The 22861-nt window shown below is 42.0% G+C and overlaps 1 protein-coding gene across 3 annotated transcripts in view; it reads left to right on the top strand.

Moving 5' to 3' along the window:
* Positions 1 to 10417: 10417 nt before the first annotated feature.
* LOC131233982 (uncharacterized) overlaps positions 10418 to 22861 on the top strand; it is a 96061-nt gene continuing 83617 nt past the window's right edge. For 2 of the 3 annotated variants that reach the window (XR_009165444.1, XR_009165440.1), the window contains exons 1-2: positions 10418 to 11415; positions 14278 to 14361. The gene's annotated coding sequence lies outside the window, so the exon portion shown is untranslated. The remainder of the gene's footprint in view (positions 11416 to 14277; positions 14362 to 22861) is intronic. The other variant, XR_009165443.1, reaches the window with a different exon arrangement.

The following is a 22861-nucleotide window of genomic DNA, read 5'->3' as shown; positions in this document are numbered from 1 at the left end:
AGTAACTCTTTCCGGTTTGCGAGATATGCCTGTTTTAAGGTTCTGACGGTCTTGATGACTTCTGCCTCTGATCGGGCCTTCTTTGATCCATCTTGGACATGAAAGTGTCCACGACCCGCTCTACATCAGTCCCCTCTACTTCAAAAGAACTTATCCTCGAATTCTCGTGCTACTTTGGTTCTTGATACTCGGTTTGGTGTGCCGTAACGATACGCGGATCAAAAGTTATGATCAATTTACGGTCCACCTTCTTTTGGTCCAACCATGCTAGGAATGTATCTGTGACATGTTCTACATCAGACCCCTCAACTTGAAAAAAAACTCATCCTCGAGTTACTCAAGGAACTCGGCTCATGATTCTAAGATAACTTCTGATGTCGATGTTTATTAGCCCTTTTCTTATACATGTCATTAATCTCTTGAGCTGACACAATACATGTACTCATGCTTTCCTTAACTTGGCTAGTATTGATCAGTTCCTTCACTCCTGCCTTTAAGATCTGATATTCTTTCTGACTCATTTGACAGTGAGGGCGGTCGGGCAAGCTAGCCCTAAGGACAAGGCCTATGTGATGTTGGATGTCCCTCATGAGGGGCAACTCATCAAGTAAATCTTCGGGCTATACTTCTTTAAATTCGTTCAGGAAAGGCCTTAAACTTGGAGGAATGTCTAAGGGTTTCGATTCCTCGCCTTTTACCACTACGGCATATACCTCGCTGGCTTCCTTGGATTCCTCCACGAAACCTCAAATGGTCAAGAGGGAACTCCCCTCCACTTTAGAAGCTTCGGGGTGTTTCTCTGGTGCCATAGGGGCAAGGATTATCTTTCGACCATCCTTTACAAAAATGTAAATATTGTCTCGTCCTCGGTGGGTTGCATCACGTTCTGACTGCCATAGTCGACCGAGTAACATATGGCATGCTTCCATGTCTACCACGTCACAAAGTATCTGATCTTTATAAGTTTTACCAATTGAAAACGAGACAGTGCATTGTTCAGTTACCTTGGTCTTGTTTACCCTTTTAATTTAGCCAATTGAGTAAGGAGAAGGATGTTTTGTCGTAGGTAGCAGTAACTTGTCCACCATCACTTTCGAGACAATGTTCTCGCTACTACCACTGTCTATGATCACATCACAGACCTTGCCGTTGACTGTGCACCCCGTACAGAATATATTATGTCGCTGTGGATGCAATTCTTTCTATGGGGTGTGCATTAATCGCCTCACGACTAGAGATTCACCACGATCCTCGCCCATCCATTTTTCGCCATGTGCTCCTTCCTTAGTGGCTTGCTCATCTTCATCAAAGCCAGGGTCTTCTTCCACAGCCTTGCCTTCAGTGCCTCCTTTGTTAATGGTCAAGTGGGTTGTGGGGCGTTGAAGCCTAGATGGGCCGCTCCCACTGGTTGTAGAAGGTTGAGGATGTCCTGCTACTAGTTCTTTTCCTCGTGTTAGTTCTGAATCCTGAGTGGGACCCGTCACAGGGGGGGCTGAGTTGAAGGGTAAGGCTGAATATGAACTCTTGCAAGCTGTGTTTTAGCCCTACCTGCCAACCGAACTACTTCATCTATGGTCCTGACTGGGTGCATCTGAACTTGGTCCTGAATCGCTAATTATAACCCACCTATAAATTGTGCTACCTTCTCTGATTTTGTTTCGGACAGATTGTTTCGTGTTGCCAATCGCTGGAATTCTTCGTTGTAATCTGTGATGGTTCGATTCCCTTGTTGGCAATTTTGGTATCACTAAAACAATACATGCTTGTAATCACTAAGGAGGAATTGTGATCGAAGAAGGCGTCTCATCCGTGACCATGATAAGATAGGTGCCTTGTTTTGTCGGGCACGTGAGAGTTGTAATTGCTTCCACCATGCAGAAGCACCGGATTTTAATTTGAAGGCTACCAACTTCACCTTTTTATGCTCTAGCACATCCATGTAATCGAAATATCGTTCTACTTCGGCAAGCCAATCGAGGAAATCTTTTATACATAATAATCCATTAAAACTAGGAAGTTCGGCCTTACCTCGATAGTCTCTTTCAACACGATCTAGACGATCTTCTCCATGGACTGGTCGTCGGGCAATGCCATCATCGAGGTCCTTGTCGCTGTAACTCGCGTTATCTGGTATGGCCCTACAATTCACCATTGGTAGTGCTCTACGGAAATCGGGGTTGTGCTGTACAACAATCATGGGCGGTTGAGCATCATCTAGGGCTCGGGGCGAAATTAGCACATCCGCAATACTGTTGAGGGTTGCCTGCAACCCTTGCATGGTCAACTGACTCTCTTGGTGGAAAGCTTCCATTCTTTCTGAAAGATAATGAATCCCTGGATCACCGTCCATAGGATTTTGGTTCATACCTTCGTTGTTTGTCATCGGCCCAAGGGGAGTTCTCGCTCTGATATCAATTGACGTAGGGATGAACGTGATGAGGTCGATCACCGTCTTCCTCAAGGATAACTATTCCGAATCCACGAAGCTTCTCTAGACTCCTCATAGAGACTTCTTGAATCCACGAGGAAAAGAAATAGCAATAATTTTAAGATATATGAAAGAAACTTGTTGATTGATAGATAGATGAAATAAACGAGTCTATAGGGGATACCAAGACTAGGAAGAAGTTTAAGAATTAAACTATAACTAAAACTCCCTAAAATTCGTAACTTACTATAAATAGTAAATTTTCTATTTATAGTAAGTGTCCTATGTGGCTTAACCACGTTATTCTCCTAATTTTTCTAAACACTTTTCATGTTGGGTGCAACTCCTAAAGCCGATGAAGAAGTTATAATCAAACTAAAACTTACTATTTATAGTAAAAACGGAATTAAACATGAAATTCGGCCGTCGATATGATGGAATCTCACAAATTCGGCGTGGGCAACCTGGGCATAGCCGGGTTGGTTGGCTAAAGTAGCTCGTCCTACCCCAAAATCATATATGACTGTTTTAAGGTTCTGACGGTCTTGATGACTTTTGCCTCTGATCGGGCCTTCTCTGATCCATCTTGGATATGAAAGTGTCCACGACCCGCTCTACATCAAAAATCATGTTGGAAAAGATGGTATTTGATTCCATTGTGAATAAAAAAATATCTTGTTTTCTTTGTTTTGGGTTTTTGAATATCAAAATTCCCAAATCTCCTCTTTCATCTCTCTCTCTCTAAAGAAAAAAAAAGGATATTTTTTTAGGAGAGTGTCTTTTTCATGTTTTATAAGAAAAAGGGTATAAAGAATGAATAAAAAAATTGAATAAAAAAAAATAAAATTGGGTTTGTGGTTATTTGGCATGAAGATAATGGGGAGGAAAAAAATGTTGTGAGGGTGAAGAGATGGGCAACGTAGGAAGGTGGTGAGGAAGAGGAGATGATGTTAGTAAATGGACAGAGGAGAAAAGGAAGAGAGGAGTGGAGATGGAGAAGAGGACAAGGGGAGAAATAGAGCGCTTGTTCTAATATCATGTAAAATAATGGAGAGACTAGTATTTCTCAATAGAAGGAATACCATGTGTGGCATTTATAAGCCTTTGTGGCCATATCTAGGAAGTCTAGAACACAAAGGAGGAATTTGGAAATCTCAGTATTTATTTTATTTAATTTGCCAATCTTGACCTCTCTACCTTTGATTTCAGGGGAGAAGCTCACAATCAGTTGGTCACCTGGTGACTGGCCAACTGTATTTACAAGCATGCCACCATAATATATTTACGAATGCCACAACTTATCCTTTAAACACATTTCTCAAGTTTAATAGCATATATTCCCGGAAAATCATTGTGTTGAATGTGAAACTTAGCCAATTATTGACTTGAACTTTTGGGGCTTCCTTCAAATGCATTTAATGATTTGAATTTTGAGCATTCCTTGATTTTTCTTTGTTTTTTGGTAGGTAAGGTGGGCTTTAATTTGAGGCTTCAATGTTAAAACATTGATTGTCTACAATGAAGCTATGGGCTCAACCCCATATTTGTTTTAATCTAGAGTAATTGACAAAAGTTACTGATGTTTCCTAGCATGCATAGGAAGTAACTGTTAAATTGCAACTTGATTTCTATCAAACCAACATGATTGCAATTTATAGCCAAAGCCCGTAGTATGAATGTTGAAGAAGGAAGAGTACAATTTGGGCTATTCCATTTTATTAACTAACAATTGGAATTCAATTTGATAGTGCATCCAAATACACCCTAAAGGAATGATATGGGGCTTAGTTGCAAGAAGTAGTGGCAATGGTGGGAGATGGAATGAGAATGCAATCACCATCATCATATCTTGTCCCAATTGTTTGGGGATGAATAAGAAAGAAAAGATGGGGGGAGAGAGAGAGAGAGAGAGAGAGAGAGAGAGAGGCGTTGGGCCGCCGACAAATGAAAAGAGAGTGATCCGCATGGCTTTGAATGAATCCAAACTCGAGGAGAGCATGACTAAATTTATCAAACCAAGTGCATGGAGACTGCTTGAGGCCATAGACGGACTTCTTCAATTGAGACAAGTGAAGTGTTTGATAAGAAAAAACTTGAGGGCCGATGCATATAAACTTCCTTGGTGAGGTCACCATGTAAGAAAGCATTCTTCACATCTAGTTGGAAGAGGCCAAGGCAAGTTTACAGCTAGAGAAATCACCACTCGAACAGAGTTGGGTTTGGCCACAGGAAAGAACGTCTTAAATTAATCCATGCCATAGGTTTGAGTATAATCCTTGGCAACTAACTGTGCCTTATAATGGTCAACTGAGCCATCTAGAAAATACTTGATGGTATAAATCTATCAGCATCCTACAATCTGCTTACCCTCAGGTGGAGGAACCGACTCCCAGGTATTGTTCTTCTCAAGTGCTCTCATTTCTTCCATTATAGCCTAACTCCAATAAGGGTGACTTATGGCTTCCTTCAAGGTATGAGGGACAACCAACGAGGATATGGAAGCTGCAAAAGACTAGAGGGTGAAAGACGATGATAGGAAACAAAACTATTGATGGGATGTTTCGTACATGAGCGAGAAGATTTTTGCAACGCAATGGGAAGATCATCATGAGGGTGAGAGACAGTACTTGAGCCACCAACCAAAGCAGATGGAATGATAGGAGGTTGAGCAGTGGAGGATTTAGTCCGTCTATGATACACGAGAATGGGCTTGGAGGAGATAGGTGATGTAGGAGTATCATCAAGGCAAGAGAAAGGAAAGGGGTATAGAGTTAAGCTCCCCCTAACAAATAAGAGGCTCATGTAGCAATTGCCCTTCATCAGAAAAATAAGGAATCCTTTCAAAGAAGGTCACATCTGCTGAAACATATCTCTTATAGGTTAGAAGGTCACATCCGCTGAGACATAACCCATTTGAGATCAAGAGTATGCTAAGAAGACGCATTTAATAGCTCGATGACTTGTCATTACTACCATTCAGGACTCGAACAAAACACACACACCCAAAGACTTTCAAGGGTAAGGGAAAAGGTTTATCATGTGGATGCAAAATTTCAAATGAGGATTATTTATGTGACATTATTTAGGATGATATGCGATTAATAAGAAAGGTAACAATAAGTAAAGCATTGTCCCAAAACTGTTTAGGAAGATTCATACCAAGTAAGAGGGCACATGTTACTTCAAGAAGACGACAATTCTTTCACTCAGCCATACCATTTTGTTAAGGGGTTTGTGAGCATGAAGTACGTGATAATATTCTATGGTCCTGCAAAAAGGACAAAAAGGCATTTGACATAAACTCGCCCCCATTGAGAATGTAGAATTTTAATAGGACATTGAAATTGAGTGACTACTTCAATGTAAAAAAAAAAATGAATATATCAAACACCTATGTTTTGATTTGAGAAGATAAACCCAAGTCATTCGAAACTCGAGAGCAATCATCAATGAAGGCAACAAAATATTTATATCCAAAAGAGAGATAATAGGCATGGGGCCCCAAGTATCAGAATGAACAAGTTCAAATGGTCTGGATTTTCTCTTAGATAAACTAGGAGGAAATATGGCTCAATGATGTTTGGAGAGCCCACAATTCTCACAGCATAGAGGTTTAGTTATAGATATTGATGAAAACAAAAGTTTTAACCTAAACTGTGATGGATGTCCTAGGCGACAATACCATCTGCATACAAACTCTTGATCTAAGGACAAAGCACCAGATTCCATTACAGGTGCATCATTAAGGAAATAAGCTCCTCCACATTCATGGCCCTCACCAATCATTTGCCTCATCTGGAGGTCTTGAAACATAGTGAGAATGAAAGAAAGTTACTAAACAATATAAATACTTTGGAAAGAGCTAACAGATAAGAGACTAAGAGGAAATCTTGGAACATATAAGATGGATGACAGCTGCATGGTGGGAGAGAGATGGGTGGAACCGGTTCCAGAAATTGGAGTTTGCTTTCCATTTGCAACAGTGACAAAGTGAGACTGACTTGAAGAAAGATAAGAGCTAAACAAATGGGGCTTACCAGTTATATGTGATGTGGCTCCAGAATTAATAACCCAGGAAGAAGGTGAAGACACATGAAGGGCGGTACATGACTAAGCTGCAGTGGCTCTGGAAGTATCATGAGCATTACAAAAATGCAGTCTCTTCAAGGTCTCATATGCCTCACGAACAAGAGAACAAAGTCACTTAAAGAAGGCTTTTTAGGAGCAATCGTCTTTGGAGATTTTTCAAGAACACTTGATGCGCCACTAGCCAATGATGCACTAGCCCACGGAAGGCGTCCAATGAGGTCCTAGCATTGATCGACTGTGTGATTTGTGCCCCCCACAATGTGTACTGGTGTGGGGTCCATCATGACCATGTCCTTGTCCACTGCAACCATGACTACCTTGGCCACTATGCTCATTTTCACAGTCCCTGCCTTGATTACTGGGCCCAGAATCACGACCACATCCCTAGGTACTCCATGTCGGAGCTCTAAATCTATGCCAAAAGAGGGACAGTCTCCAACTGCATATGCAGATCTATCAGGAGGGAGAAACGTAGAGGTGAACGAGGCAGTGACCCTCTGACACAGCATAGATAGCAGTCAGAGAATGAAGGGGATCCATGGCTATAATCTATTCCCGAATGCCGTGATACTCAAGAGTTAAGGCAAGAGAGGAATTGCATGCTTCAAGTGTCTTCACATTGCTTCCATGCATGATCATAATCCCTTTCACAGTTGGAGGGAAGGGGATAATGGAGATTCAGTTCATCCCACGCATGTGCCTAAGAGAACTATGAGCATGGTTGTCTGACTCAGGGCTGTCCGGTTCTAAGTCAAGTCGGGACTTGGGCGAGTCTGGAGGCGAATTGTCTAAATTGGGGATGTTAGGGGGGTGTCTCACGGTACGGAACTGCATCAGACTCGATTGAGTCTGGGTCAACTTGGACGAGTTGGAATCTATGACCATGAGTCCCAGATGACAACAAGGGACATGTCAGCAGTTAATCCATTGTAAAGGTGGCCAATATTTGTCCGTACTAACAATTGATTCATTGATAAGCATTCTTGAACTGTTTCTTGGGACAACTCCATAAAAAAGTTCCCTCACAAGACCAGCGTTTTGAGACATGGTCCTGCCCATTGGAAAAACAGTTTGCTGCAAGTAGGAATCTGTACATTCTGTACATGTGGGACTATCATTCAATGATCCAACCCATTTCTCTGATAATAGAACCCACCGTGGATGCTGGAGATACAACACACCCCCTGGGTGTTTAGACTGTTTCAGTTTGAATGTGGACAATTGCTATTTGTCCCTTTGACTGTCTAATTATAAGTCACTGATTAAATGGTTTTGGATTTCCTAATCTATGAGATTTTGAGGCATCCTCCATCCCGTGATGTTGCCCATTAGATTAACAATTTGATCACCTAACCATGAACCCAAAGTCCTACATGTCGCAAACTGGGTGCTTGTTCATGTGCTAGACCATATGAATCCTTTGTTTGAATTTATACTTTTACCGGTACCCAAATGGCCAGGACAAGGCTATGATGATGATAACGATGAAGAGTCCTTTCATGAATGGTGTCCTCCAAATTACTTTTGATGATGAATATATACATACTAATGTAAATTCTCCATTTCTAAAGACCATATGGAGAGGGAGGGGGGGTTTCGACTTCACCCTGCTGTTGGTTCCTCTCTTGTCAATAAATAAAAGTGTCATCCATAAAAAAGTTGACGCTGATATAATTGATTATAAATATTGATTTTTCCCAGTTTTAGCAGTGAAATATTATTACTATCTGAATGTTTTTCGAAGAGTTTGAATCTCGTGGATCGAAAGTCTGCATATTGAGTCATAGTCATGTTAGGTTGTGCATAGTGATGCTGGCATGCCTATGAATGTTAAAGTGTCAGTACAGTGGTGTTGGCAAGTACCTAATTGGCATGATACTCGTTCTTTCTTTCAAAATGCTCACTTGGGTATACACTTTATGCAAAGCCCACGAATCATTCTCTGGTCATGCTCATATTGTTGCTACAGGCACTGAAGTGAGAGTATGGTTAGGGGTGAATGCATCAGTAGACCAAATTCTAAGTGCAGGGTTGAGGACTGAGAATGGAACCTGTTCAACCAATGAAATAAAGAAAGTTGTCTCAGCCAAGAGATTTTTTTTATCCCTCAAAAAGGCTGCAGTATTACCTTTCAAAAAAAAAAAGAAAAAAGGCAGCAGTTTTCACTAATCCAGTTATTTTCCCCTTTCATCAGATTTGTTTGATCTCATCAAACATGTCAATTTATGTGTCTATATTCATTTCATTTCTTTTCTTTGTTGAAATTCTAAGAAGTTGGCAGATGTAGTTGCCGTTCTTTCCATGGAGGCTGGAGGACATTGTCAGGGAGGTTGAGATGGAGGGGAGGGACTCTCTTTATGTGTCTTTGTCCATAATTTCTGTGGCGGGAATGTTTGATACTCCAATTTCTAAAAAAACTAGAGGGAGGGATGATCTCTGTCCTCTTGTGCTTGTCTCTAATTTCTTAGGTAGGGTTTTTTGATACACCAATCTCTGGAAAAAAGGAGATTAATACATGCCTATGAATGTTTCGTGGACATGTTTGGATGAGTCAACTTGGACTTGGAAGGACCCAATCCGGTTTAACACCACGAGTGGGCTGGGGTGATGGTTTTTGACTCGGGCTGACTCGTCCAACCCGGGTGGGAGTCACGTGATACGGCCAAGTTCTCTCTCTCTCTCATTTTGTGTATAGGTTTAGATGTATCATAACCCAAAAAATTAAACCTATTTCATACCTGATTATTAGATTGGTGGAGATTTATTGGACAGATAATAATGAAAGATATTCAATTTTTTATTTCAGAACACTAGTGTAGCTCCTCCCCCCCCAATATTTTAGTCAATTTAATTTGAGTTCATATACGCCACATGTAACTTTTCTAGGTGCATGCGTATTAAGCGTCATTTGCAGCCCAGTGTATCAAATTTCCCAATACAGCGACAATCCCTATTCCCAAGTCCGTGAGGTCAGTGTGAGTCATCCACTCCGTCAACTCCAAAAGATCATATTAGGATAGGAGCCCAAAAATGAGGTAGACCCAAAACTCAATCGGGCCACACCACAGGAAACAGTGGGGATGGAATCGCCCACCATTGTGACCTTCCTGGGGCCTATGGTAGTGTTTATGAGCCATCCAACATGTTTATAAGGTCATTCCCACAGGGATGAAGGGAAAACACATTCGTTTCTGTTGGCTCAAAGAAGGTTTCAGTGGTGCACATTCAATAGCACTATTTCCTGTGGTGTGGCCCACTTGAGTTTTGAATCTGCCTGATTTTTTAGATCACGTCCTAACATGATGTGGCGCAAAAGATGGACAGAGTGTATCTTCCGTAAATTGAGATATAAGAGGTTGACTTCAGCCCAACTCGTTCAACTCAACTCTAGACCAAACGAGTCTGTCTGAGTCTTTTAACTATGGTTAATGTATTTTTCATTTATGATGAAAAGAAAATCATATAAATGCAAATCATTGAGCCACTGATAAATTACCAAAACACCTAGTTTCTTGGGCATCAAAACCAACTATTATCTTTCATTGTTTTGTACACTGATTTTGAGTACCAATGGTTGTTGCTCTCTCTCTCTCTCTCTCTCTCTCTCTAATGCTGTATATGGCTCTGTCATTGGCATTATGGTGGATGCATTTCAAATGAGTATAGGGCAGACGAAGGGGCTCAGCAACCGCTACATGTTCTGCTTGGTAGATGGGAGGTTACTCTCTTTTACGTGAGAATCTCTATGTGCACAAAATAATTGTTGTCGGCAGCATGGCAAACATTGCTTGTGTGTTCATGTTCATGTTGAGGTACGCAGCATTTCCGTTTTATTTTAGTTGTTTTTTTTGTTTTTTTGTTTTTTTTTCCTGTAGATTGTGATGATTCTGAATCTCTGATAGTAGTTTTGTTTGTCGTCAGTGAAACTAGAGGCTTTTGTGACTATAGCTCCACAAACCCCCATAAAATTTACATATCAATGTATTTGAATTGTTACCAACTTGCCAATAAGACATGTTTCGTTTTCTTGGATTTCGCAGAATTTGTTGTTTTGTTCTTTGCCTAGAACTCCAATGATTTTGACATCATTTGATCCTACTTTCAGCATATCTCAATAATCAGATGCTGGCCTATTCCATCCATATCATCAGAAATCTTCAACCCAAGACAGGTTCTATTTGGATTGTGCTTCGCCCCACTCCTACTTCTAGACTCTTTTACCTTCCATGCTTTTGCTACCGAGATAACCATGAAATCAACTTTTCTTTTCTTGTCGAATACCTGATACTGTTGAAAGTTCATAAGTCTTTACTAAAGCATCCAACAAGTTATTGTTGAATATTTTATCAAATGTACATATTTATTTTAGTATTTAAAAGATTTTTATGCATGAAGAATTCCTGCATCTTTACTTATTTCAAGAATTGCCGGTTTACCGCTTTGCCGCTTCTGCTCTATGTTTGCTTCGTGTAACAAAGAAAGTCTCTTTGGTCAATCCCATATTTCACTAGTGCCTCTGCTTTTTATTCACAAGTGAATATTCACATTGTATGCGTGCCTTCATCATAGACGGATCAGCATGCCATGTGATTTTTTGCTCACAGTGGAAGTTTTTTTTTTTTTCCATCCGCTTACAGTGGAAGTTAATACTGGTATTTAGTGGAATCTCACAATTTGTGGTGTCATAGGTAATACTGAGTTTATGGCATGATAATCTCAGTCACAGTTGAGCCATGGGTTTCTGTTCTTCATTAATCCTGCCATATCTTCCAGGATAGCTGACTTAGTTGATTTCTTATTTTTGAGCAGATGGTTGCCCTGTTAAGTCCTAGTTTGGTCATATGGTTTATGATGGATGCTACTGGCATAACTCCCCCTCATTCCTGATTTTCTGGATGGTATGCTTTGTCTTATTTCTATGATGAAATGATTCTGGCAACATATTCATTTTGGTATCCTTTAACATTAAGTTACTAAGATTATTCAATCACATGAAACTTGTTCCTGTAGTTGGGAAGTACTCACCTTACTAGATCCATATGAAGAAAGACCACAACATTCCTCAAAAAATAGTATAATAGAGATAACGAAATATGGACGGTTTCCCGACTTCTTTTTTCTTTTTCTTTTTTCATAAAAACCCAAAATACAACAAAATCCCAGAAAAATTACTATAAATCTTCTAAAATCAAGCATTTTCAGATTCTACACTGCTTTTTTTCCTAAAAAGGACTACCTAGTCATACATTGCTTATGTCATTCATATGATTAGATTACATCACAATTAGTCCCACTATCGTAGACTGTGAATAGCCCTGGAAATATGATCTAATACCAAGTAGAAAGTGGAGAGACTGAAGGGGAAGAAAATTAGAAGGAGAAAAAGTTTTAAGGCAACAAATATTAGTGCAAAAGACTAAAACACACGCGCGCACACACACATATCATGAGAGAAACATAGTGTTCCATAGTAGTAGATACTAGGTGGCACTCCCATGGATAACATACATACACAATCATACCTATTTTCCTACACTTCTAACTAGGTGGCACTCCCACTTCGAATCACGCTTTGGATTCGCACTCCCACTCTTGCTTCCCTAGCTATTTATGCTTGCTAACATTTTGAAGTAGATACTTCCCTGCTCCTACACCCAAATTTGTTGTTGCTTCACTTCAAGCTTTGTCCAATAATAATTTGACTGCCTATGATATACAGGACCAAGTATTTGGTAATTAGAAGGAAGAGAGATTTGAGTGTGGCAAAGATGAGGATGTTAAGTGCATGTGTTGGAACTTGGAACTTGTAACACAAGGAAGAACTTAAGAATGATGTCATCCAAAGTAGTCTTTGAGTATTCCCAATAAGAGAAAATGATTGAGAGTAGGTTGAGATGGTTTCTTCACATGCAATGAAGACTGGATACATCCCTAGTAAGGAGGGATTTACAAAGTTCAAGGGCATAAAAAGAGGATGAGAGGACCTAACAGGATTACAGGACTGATCAAGGTGATGGTATGGAACGTCGAGGCTTGTTCTCTAAGGATAAGGCCTTAGGAATGATTGGTGATATGGGATTGATAATGCTGACCCCAAATCGCTAGGACGAGGCTATGGGTTCCTTGCTTCTGGATGCACAACATTTCATGCCTCCATGCTACTTGTGGAATACATGCATGAGAACAAAAACTGTTCATTTGGTATTTCCAATAGTGAATGGGCCTTGATCCAAGTATCACAGTTTTTCAATGATCCTAGCATTTTAATTCATAGCATACAATTGAACTAAAAGACAAAAATCATCAATGACTTCCATTCAGTGAGAAATGGTCCATTTATTAGATGATTAAGATAGTCCAGTCAAAGCAACTGGTCATGAGCCAAGCAATGGCAGAACTGACAAGATTCTTGGTTTGGATCATCATACCTGTGCCATGTATACTGTACCCAATATGAAGGCACGTTTATAAACAATAATAAAAATCTCTTCAGTGATTAGGTTTTGTAGAAGAGTGACCATCCTAGTTCCTTTCTAGTAACGTATCTTCACTGGGTATTATTTGAACATCCTTTCTAATATCTTCTTTTTTATTTTTAAGGTGTTTTGGTTCTTGGTTCTATGAAATATCTTATACAATCATAATTGTTGATTATTAAGAGCTGTAATACATGCAGAATCTTAAAATTCCAGTTACATGTCCACAGCTTTAGTACCCTAGAGAAACCAAGAATTCTCATCTTTTCCTGGTCCTCTGTCACTTTTCCTATGCACAAGAAAAGCATGCGTTAAGAAAATTTAACTTTTTTTTAAAGATCATCAATAGCTAACTTTTAATAATCTCCTCTTGATTTTAGCTAACCTTTTTTTTTTTTTATGGGTTTGTCGGATCTACTTTGTGATGTCTTTGGTGTCCTTGATTTTATTTTTTTTTTTAAATTTGTTAACGGGTATCAAACAAGGACGTGACCTGGAGTCCTACAAAACACATATCCCAAATGGGCTTTTTTTTGGTTGAGTGATTCTTTCAATAATTGTAAGCAATGCCAACTTGTGACAAAGCTCCACTGTCACCACTTGTATCCAACACTTGGGAGATTTCTTAGCATTCAGTGCACCACTTCTTTCCATCAGTTCGAGAACAATAAGCACTACAATATTTGCATATTTGTGTCCATGTTCTTCTATAAGGTTCTCCAAAGTTGATTTAGAATTCTGTATCCAATCTGTATTCACGTCTTCTTAGGAACTGAAAGTTTCTTCTTTTTTCTTTCTTTCTTTCTTTTGAGGTGTAGGAACTTAAATTAGTGTGCTACATGGAAATATAAACCAGTAACATGTGACATCTGATGTCTTTTTATAAGCATCAAAATGTGCCATTTTGTAGAACTTATCAATTACAACAAAAATTGAATCTATACCTCATTGAGTTGCAGAAGACATAATATGAAGTCTACCCACGCTGCTATTGGCGTGTGAAATGGAATGTAGAGACCATTTTCTTGAGCTTGCTCATTGGAGGTGTGACATATTTGGCATTGGTCAATATGTCAAATAATGTCTGCTGCAACCTTGGCTAATGGTACTTCGCCATGTCCACCACTATGAAGCTCTATCAGCCAACGCATGAATATATGAACCCCATGGATCGATACTCCTGCATTTAAAATGCCTCAAGAGCCATTTTTCTCCACTCCTTTTGTTGTTGTTGTGTTTATGTTTGCTTAGGGTAAATGATGATTTGGGGTTTTTGGACCACAGCATATTTGAGCAAGAAAAATCGAATCAAAGTCTATTTCGATGGATCGAAGACAAGGGCACTGATTTGTGGAGTCTTTGTGAGAGGTAAAATATTTACATTATTTCTCTTTTCCAGCTAGAACTTTGTGTAATTACCATAATATGGAATGAACTAAATATTTTGGCAGCCACTTGTTGGACGGTTTAGGATTGCCGGATTTGGGCTATTCTTTTGGAGAAAAACTTTTATACTCTGGCAGAGTGGATGGTTGATATGTGGGCACTAACAAATTGTACATGGCATGCAATTAACTCAAATTGAAGTGTTCAAATTGAGAGCTGTAATATAGATGGACTATAGACCAAATACTTAAAATAACCAATTGGTGGATGTTTCATGGATGGTTGATAGATAAATAGCCAATCAGCAAATAATGTCTGTCTATCAGCTGTAGTTGATTCTAGGTTTAAGTTGTACGTGCCTGCATATTAACCATCACAATCTGCCAGAGTATCAAATAAACACACACACACACACACACACACACACACGCACGCACACACGCTCCATCTCATTTTGTATAGATTCTTCTCTCCACACACACACACACACACACACACACACGCTCCATCTCATTTTGTATAGATTCTTCGCTCCATCTCATTCGCTCCATCTCATTTTGTATAGATTCTTCCATGTATAAGAATGGGGAGTGATATGGTCAGACTGACGATCAGTAATCATTTGCATGGAGCAGATGAATGGACCATCTTATTTGTAATCCAGTCGATCATGTCATTGCTTCTCTCCTTGCATCTAAAATGTAATCCGCACAAATAGTTGAGAAATGCTGAGGCAATTTAAGGAGAAAATGAAGAGGATATCAGAAGCACACGTGCCAATGATGTACACGTTGAACCTGGGCCATTGATTGGCTAAGGACCACCTAAAGACGCACTGGGATTATTATTAGCTTGTCCACGTATATGGTGAATAGAAAGTTACAAACTATGGATGCTGTTTGGCTGGTGGCCTCAACACCAACCAGCTAGCTGGTGTCAAATTTGTGGGCCCCACCATGATGTATGTATTTTATCCATGTTGTCCATCCATTTTGCCAGCTCATTTTAGGGCATGAACCCAAACATGAGGCAAATCCAAAGCTCTTAGTGGACCACACCACATGAAACAGTGGGAAAAATGATGTCCACCGTTGAAACCTTCCTATGCCCCATAATGATGTTTATTTGTCATCCAACCTATCCATAAAGTCACATGGATCTGGATGAAGGGAAAACACAAATATCACAACTTCTCCAAAACTTTTGTGGCCCCAAAAAAGTTTTCAATCTTCATTGTTTGTCCACGGGTTTATGCTCTAAAATGAGCTAGCAAAATTCGAAGTTGGTTTGTGATTTTTTTGAGGTAGTGCAAAAGTTAGATATCCAAAACTATAAATTGGGGTCCCTAGGATGTCTCAAATCATCTTCTAAGGTTTAGAGAGTGAGAGAAGGCTTATGTGGAGTTGCGCCAACAATGTTCTTCTACTTCGATTTTTTTACGGGTTCTAGTAGATTTTTAGTTTTTAGTTTTGTAGACACCCTACCCAGGCTAACATCTTGAAGAGGCAAGGACAATCCGTGCCATGATCAACAATCCAAACCCAAAACCCTAATTTAAACCATACCCAAACCCGAAACCCTAATCCAAACCATACCCAAATCCCAAACCCTAATCCAAACCATACCCAAACCTGAAACCCTAATCCAAACCATACCCAAACCCGAAACCCTAATCCAAACCCTACCCGAACCGAAACCCTAATCCAAACCATACCTGAACCCTGATCCAAACCCTACTCGAACCAGAAACCCTAATCCAAGCCCTTAAAACCTCCCAAACCCAGCCCGAAGTCCCAAATCTAGGACCTATTCGAGCTAAGTTAGCCTAGAAATACACTCGGACAAGCCAAAAACCCGAAAAAGGGACCACCGGACAAACCATCGCGCCACAGGAGGACCGCATGTTCGGGCCTGACTCGAGCCCGGCCCAGGCGATATTTTGACTACCGCCAGCGGTACTCTGATTACCTCCGTTCTTTGAACGCGTGTGTCCTCCGCGTAACAGTTGACACATCGTCCAAAAGTTAACTTTCTCCAGGAATTATCCCCTATCTGAGCCTATTTACCATTTTACCAAGTCCAAGAGCCAATGAGAGCACGCCACGAGGCATTTCTCTCTCCTCAACCAATCACCATTTGTCACCTCAGCTTTTACCTCTCTTAAATCTCACAATTACCGCAATGCCATTGGAGAAGGCTATAAATAGCCCTCTCTTCTCATTATAAGGGAGAAGAAAAAAAGAAGAACACCTTAAGCATCTCCACATCTAAGAGAGTGAGAGAGAGAGGGAGAGGAAGAGAGGGAAGGAGCTCTCAAGCCTGCCAAGATTCGATCCTTTAGCCATCCCCTAGCCTTTCCTCTTGACTCTTCTAAGCGTAGCCCATGTTGGTCATGGTTCAATCCATGTTCTAGCCTACCCAAGTCTAAAGCCAAGGATCCACTCATCTCATACACCATAATGACATTTACTCCCTTCTTAACCCCCCTGCTCCTCTAGACTTCTAGGGAACGTATGCTCTGTGACTTGCCATACTACGGATCCTGTCACATCAGAAATTTCTAGTAGTTTAGTCCGATTTTCTTATCCCTTTGCATAACCATCATCACATCCGCCTTCTAGACACGCTGTTGGACGTATGCTCTGTGGCTTGTCGAAACTTTGGATCTTGTCACATCAGAAATCTGCGTGTGCGTCTAGTCTCATCCTGGCCATAGCATCCATCTTCCTTTGAGAGTATTTTATTATACCAAGTAGAGACCGTACATTTGTATAGACAGAGAGGGTTCCTAACACCATCCCTCTTTGTAACCAAGGTCCCTTACCTGGAATCCTGGATCGTAGACCAAGAGTCAACCTAGGGTAGGAGAGTCTTCGGATTTCTCCAACCTTACGTATTCCACTGTTCTAGCTGACCACGGGATTCTGAGATTTATTAGCTAGCGGCAACTCCAACATTCACAAATTAGCCTAATCACCTCCACTGTAAAAACCACACATCCAAATCAGCGTGTGCGCCGATTTTCAGTGTCCACAGAATGACGACTCCACTAGGGAGATTAACTTTCACTAGCTGAGACCCGACTCGAAAGTTTGTGATACTTTACTCTTAGGAGATATTCACCATTGCATTCAACAAAAAGTCTTTGGCTTACACTTGCTTAGGCACTGATTCGAACCATAACCACTCGATCTCGCGCAGCCATGACCTCTCAAGCTACCCATGAAGAAGAGTCGGCAGCTCAGCCTGCTCCCGAAACATCAGCACCCACACCTACACCAACACCTGCGCCGTTACCTCCAGCAGCTCCAACAGACCTACAAGCTAACACAACCGTGCAAGAGGTGGTCCAAAGTCTCAGGGCAATGCAAGAGCTACTACTTCGCCTGGTACCGAGTGCCACGCTAAATACACAAGCAACCTAGCCTAGTGTACAGAACAGTTCAATCCCTCAAACTCCTTTTGCTTTTTCACTCATTCCTCCAGGAAATCCTGTACTCCCTCTCCCAGAGGAGTCAACACAAGATCAACAACAACTAGCAAACGAGAGCAGACCTCCCACACATCATTACTCAAACAATTAGGTTACAACATCTGTTCCCCATAATGGGAACCACAGACAAGAACTGGCGGATGCCCATGGAGGGGGTTAGTTTTGAGTCCAACTCACTCCCCCTGATGGGAGCAATATTTCGGAATTGATAAATACCCCAGGTGGCAGCCATTTCCGTACATCACACCCTCCTTCGAAAGGGAGTGGTGTTCAATTTCAATTACCTCTCGCCACTGGGAGTCCATCTTCTTTTCAACAACCCCCCATTCTGATCCTTAGGAGGAAGAGGCAGCACAAGCCCTACAGCAAGGGGCAAGATATGTGCAACATAATAGAGCAGAGATTGAGGAATTGCAAGAATAGCTATAAATGGTGTAGAACCAACTGCAGAGGCAACAAGGGGTGGATCACCCATCCACCAAGTTCAGGGACCTATGTCCTTTTCCAGATGCTCGGGGTACTTCCAAACTTCGAGGTTCTCAAATTTAAGAGGTATGATGGTAGTGGGTGTCCCACAACACACTTGAAAGCTTTTTGTGGGGAATTCAACGCAATAGCAGGGAATGATGGAGCCTTGATACGACTCTTTAAGAAATCTCTTAAAAGTGACGCTCTGGATTGGTACACCTCGCTGGACAACCATCAAATCAGAACCTGGGAAAGACTCTCCCAGGCATTCATTGATGGATTTTCATATAACTTGAATATGGCTCCAAGGAGGTCAGACCTAGCTGCCCTGACATAGAAAAGTGACGAGTCTTTATCAGCATACGTAGGGCGATGGTGGGCCACGACAGCCTGAATGAGAAACCCCATCGATGACGAAGAGCAAATATCCATGATCGTCCACTCTACAAACCCAAGCATTTCTAGATATCTAATCTCATACCCATACGTGAATTTCTCCCAGCTCATCCGAGCTAGGGAACAGGTGGAAGCCGGGATCAGAGCTGGAACCATTTATCCATGGCCGCACCAGGCCCTCTCAATTAAAAGAAACAAAATCGAGGGGAAGCCTGTCGGACATGGGAATGGAAATGGTATTGCTCTCGTGCAACACGCCACAGATGTCAACAATATTATTGCCAACGCTCAAGGCGACTAGTACACTCCGCAACTGGAGCCACAACAAAATAGGCAGTACCACCACCGAACCAACAATACCAGCCACAGCAAGCCCAGCAAGGATATCAGGCGCAACGGCCTCAGCAACAGCCTCGGGGAAATGCACAAGGCCCATACAAGCAGGCAATGCTAGGCAGGAAGTTCACCCCTCTAGCGCAAACATACAGTCAAGTCTTGACAATGTTAATGCAAAGCCAACTCTTGACACCACTACAGCATTGGCTTCCGCCAAATCCCCTGCCACTAGGATACAATGAAAACTAGTATTGCACATATCATCAGGCTCCCGGTCATCTAACAGACCGCTGTTTCGCCTTGAAACATGCGGTTCAAGACTTGATCGAGAGCCAGAAGATTGCAATTACCCTGTAGGCTGGCAATGTTAATCACGCCAACATTCTCCATAGTCCCCTGCCATCGCATCACGTGGGATCCAACACTTCTGGTACCTCTATCGTCAACAACATTGAAAGAGAGCATCCCACATAATCTTTCCCACATCACTCCATACAAGCAATCATGCTCGATTCAATATATCGGACATGGGGATACTGACAAGCACCTCTGCCTGGACCACAGGTATTACCTCGAAGCAGCACCGATAGCTTCACCTCTCATTCTCGAAGCAGTACCCACCACGCCTCTGCTCATACTTGAAGCGGCACCGACAACACAACCCCTCACCGTCCGAAGGGTATCAATAACATCCAGGTCACAATCTCAATCTTTCACCCTCCAAGGGGCACAGCTAGCGCCACCCCCGGCACATCTGAATAGGTCAGGACCTGAACCTATCATCCTTCCAATCGGGCTTCCCGATCTCGCTTCTTTGACCCTGCAAGGGGCACCCCTGTCCAATCTCCAAGTTTCCTCTTGCCTCACCAATTGGCACATGCCCAGAGGATCCCTCCTTCACAAAGTATACATCAAAAGGAGGAGGAAAATCCCACTATTAAGTCCTATGAGGATTCAGTCACATCCCAGGGAAAGTCCTCGAGTCTACCACAGACAGATCCCATCACTCAACCTCAAGAGCCGGTGATATATCTGGAAGGGAGGATGGTTCCCTCTTATAACCCAAAGGTAGTCCTATGACACTGTCTTGAATCTGTCGAAGTGGGTAACAACGACAGGTATTTCAGAAGAAATAACCAGAACCCAAAAGAAACCCGTGGAACTGTGGAAGGAACAACCCACAAAGCTGACGCCGCTTACGACATAGTAGCTCAGCTCAAGTCCATTCCCGCACAAATTTCCATCTGGGAACTCTTATGTACATCAAGATCACACCGAGAGATCTTTGCAAAGACCTTGAATGATGCGAACATCTCTCTTGACATACCACCTGAAATGATGGCAAGTATGATCGGCCAACTCCTTGCACCACGAGCGATCACATTCTCAGAAGAGGAGTTGCTACCCGAGGGCCGCAAACATGGACGCTCATTAAATATAGTTGTCCGTTACAAGAACTTCAAAGTCCCACTTGTGCTTATAGACAATGGATCAAGCCTAAATGTTTGCCCTCTGAGGATTGCCGAACGTTTAGGGATAGAACCATCCGCTTTCCGACCCAGCACCATGAGTGTCCGAGCTTTTGATAACTCCCGAAGGCAGGTAGAAGCGGAAATTGACATTGAGTTACAGATTGGACTAGACATAATTCTAGTCACATTCTAGATTATCGATATTTATGCCTCTTTCAACCTTCTATTGGGACGGCCACGACTCTATGTTGTTGGAGCCATCCCATCTACTCTCCATCAAAGGGTCAAATTCCCTTCGGGAAATCAAATCATCTCGGTGCTGGCTGAGCCGGAAGTCATCCTACCAGTGGCGGTTAATACCCCAGAAACTGACATTCCAGTGATTGACGTCTTGCATGCAGAGGGTGACATATCATATCACAGTGCCGAGTTCAAAATTGCGAACTCTATTGCCAACCCTCACCTACTTGCAGTTGAAAATGTCATCCCTCCTACTGAACGTCTAATCCTGAACTATCGTACCGAGTTCCATGGGAAAGGTATGTTAGTAAAACCAGCCCGAGCCAACATACAAAGACAGGGATTGGGGTATCAACCGACACTGGAAGATCAGGCCGTAAGGTCTAAGAAGAGGCAACCATTCAAGTGAACACCCATCAAGTTTGTCGAGGTTGGAACAGTCTATGGCGACACTATGATCTCCTTTGAGGATTACGTCCGACGGCTCATTCTAACAGAACATTCCAGCCATGAGTCCATTTGGCCGCCAATAAGGTGGGACAAGATCCTCAAGGCATCAAAAGCACATCCAATGCTAGGGGCAGAACCCCCAGACCCATCACATGAGGTTAGGGGCATGGAAGCAGGGTCACCCACAGAGGACCCAGGACCAGGAGTGCCCATTACAAAGGACACAGGCAAGAGCGGGGAGGCACTCATCCCCACCAACAGTCAGGGGGAAACACCCCCACTAATAACTCAGCAGCACAAGGGGCAGAACAAGCCCATTCATTGGATCGAGAAAGGGAAGTGACCTTCCCTTGATTGGACAGACATCAGGATCCCACCGCAATGTGGACCCGAGGTGCCCGAGGATCTCCAACTTCTAAGCAAAAAGATCGAATCAGACTCCGACTCTGAGCTCAGCCCAGCAGACATCATGGTCATCGAGACGGATGACCCACAGGAACAAGCAAAGCAGAATGATAAGATCGAAATGGGGAAAGAACTAAGCTAGATAGCTACCCCCCTAACGATTGAGTCGGTTGGTGAATCACCCACGATTGCCAGTCCCCAAAAAAAGCCAATGTAAATAGGAGTTGGTACCCCGAATCAGGATAGAACCAATTATGGTTTACAACATCGTCTTGTTTGGGACCACTTGGCAACATAAAAAAAATCAGAAAACCTTCAAAACACAAAAACATCACATATTCCAAAAATCACAAAAAAAAAATCAAATACTTCTCAAAATCACAAAACATCGAAAAACCTTCAAAACACAAACAACAGAAAAACTTTCAATCACTATGCCAAACACTTCACACGCATCGCACGAGTTTAAGGTTGACTCATATGATTTCAATCTAGAGTTGGACTTCGAGCTCATGGGTTTGGATGAGCAAAATAATGATACAGCTCTCGAACTTGAGGACTCCCTTGAAAGGTTCGAAATGAAGGCCAACGTTGTAGCAGACGACTTCAAAATTGTGAACTTGGGATTAGCGGAACTCTCCAGAGAGGTGCGCATCGGTAGATCAATGTCTCCGGAATACAAGCAGAGGATGATGGAATTCTTGAGACCGAGGTTGTCCAACTTTGCTTTCTCTTACAAGGACATGCCAGGGCTCGATGAAGACTTGGTAGTACACCACTTGCCAATAAAGCCAGACATGAAGCCTATCAAGCAAAAGTTATGAAGAATGAAACTAGAATGGGCCCTACAGGTCTGTGATGAAGTCGTCAAGCAATACAACACGGGGTTCCTAGTAGTTTCCAACTATCCGGAATGGCTCGCAAATATCGTACTAGTTCCAAAGAAGGATGGCAAAGTCAGGATGTGCATCGACTTCAGGGACCTCAACAAAGCGAGTCCTAAAGACGATTTCCTTCTGCCTCACATCGACCCACTGGTAGATAACATTGCTGGACACAAGATCTTTTCCTTCATGGACAGCTTTTCGGGCTACAATCAGATCAAGATGGCTATCAAAGATCGAGAGAAGACCTCTTTCATCACATCTTAGGGAACTTTTTGCTACCGGGTTATGCTTTTCTGGTTGAAGAACACATGAGTCACATATCAGCGAACCATGAC

This window comes from Magnolia sinica, chromosome 18 (assembly GCF_029962835.1).
Source record: "Magnolia sinica isolate HGM2019 chromosome 18, MsV1, whole genome shotgun sequence".
NCBI classification, from domain to species: Eukaryota; Viridiplantae; Streptophyta; class Magnoliopsida; order Magnoliales; family Magnoliaceae; genus Magnolia; species Magnolia sinica.
The sequence above is the reverse complement of the archived record's forward strand: the minus strand, read 5'-3'. Positions and strand labels throughout refer to the sequence as shown.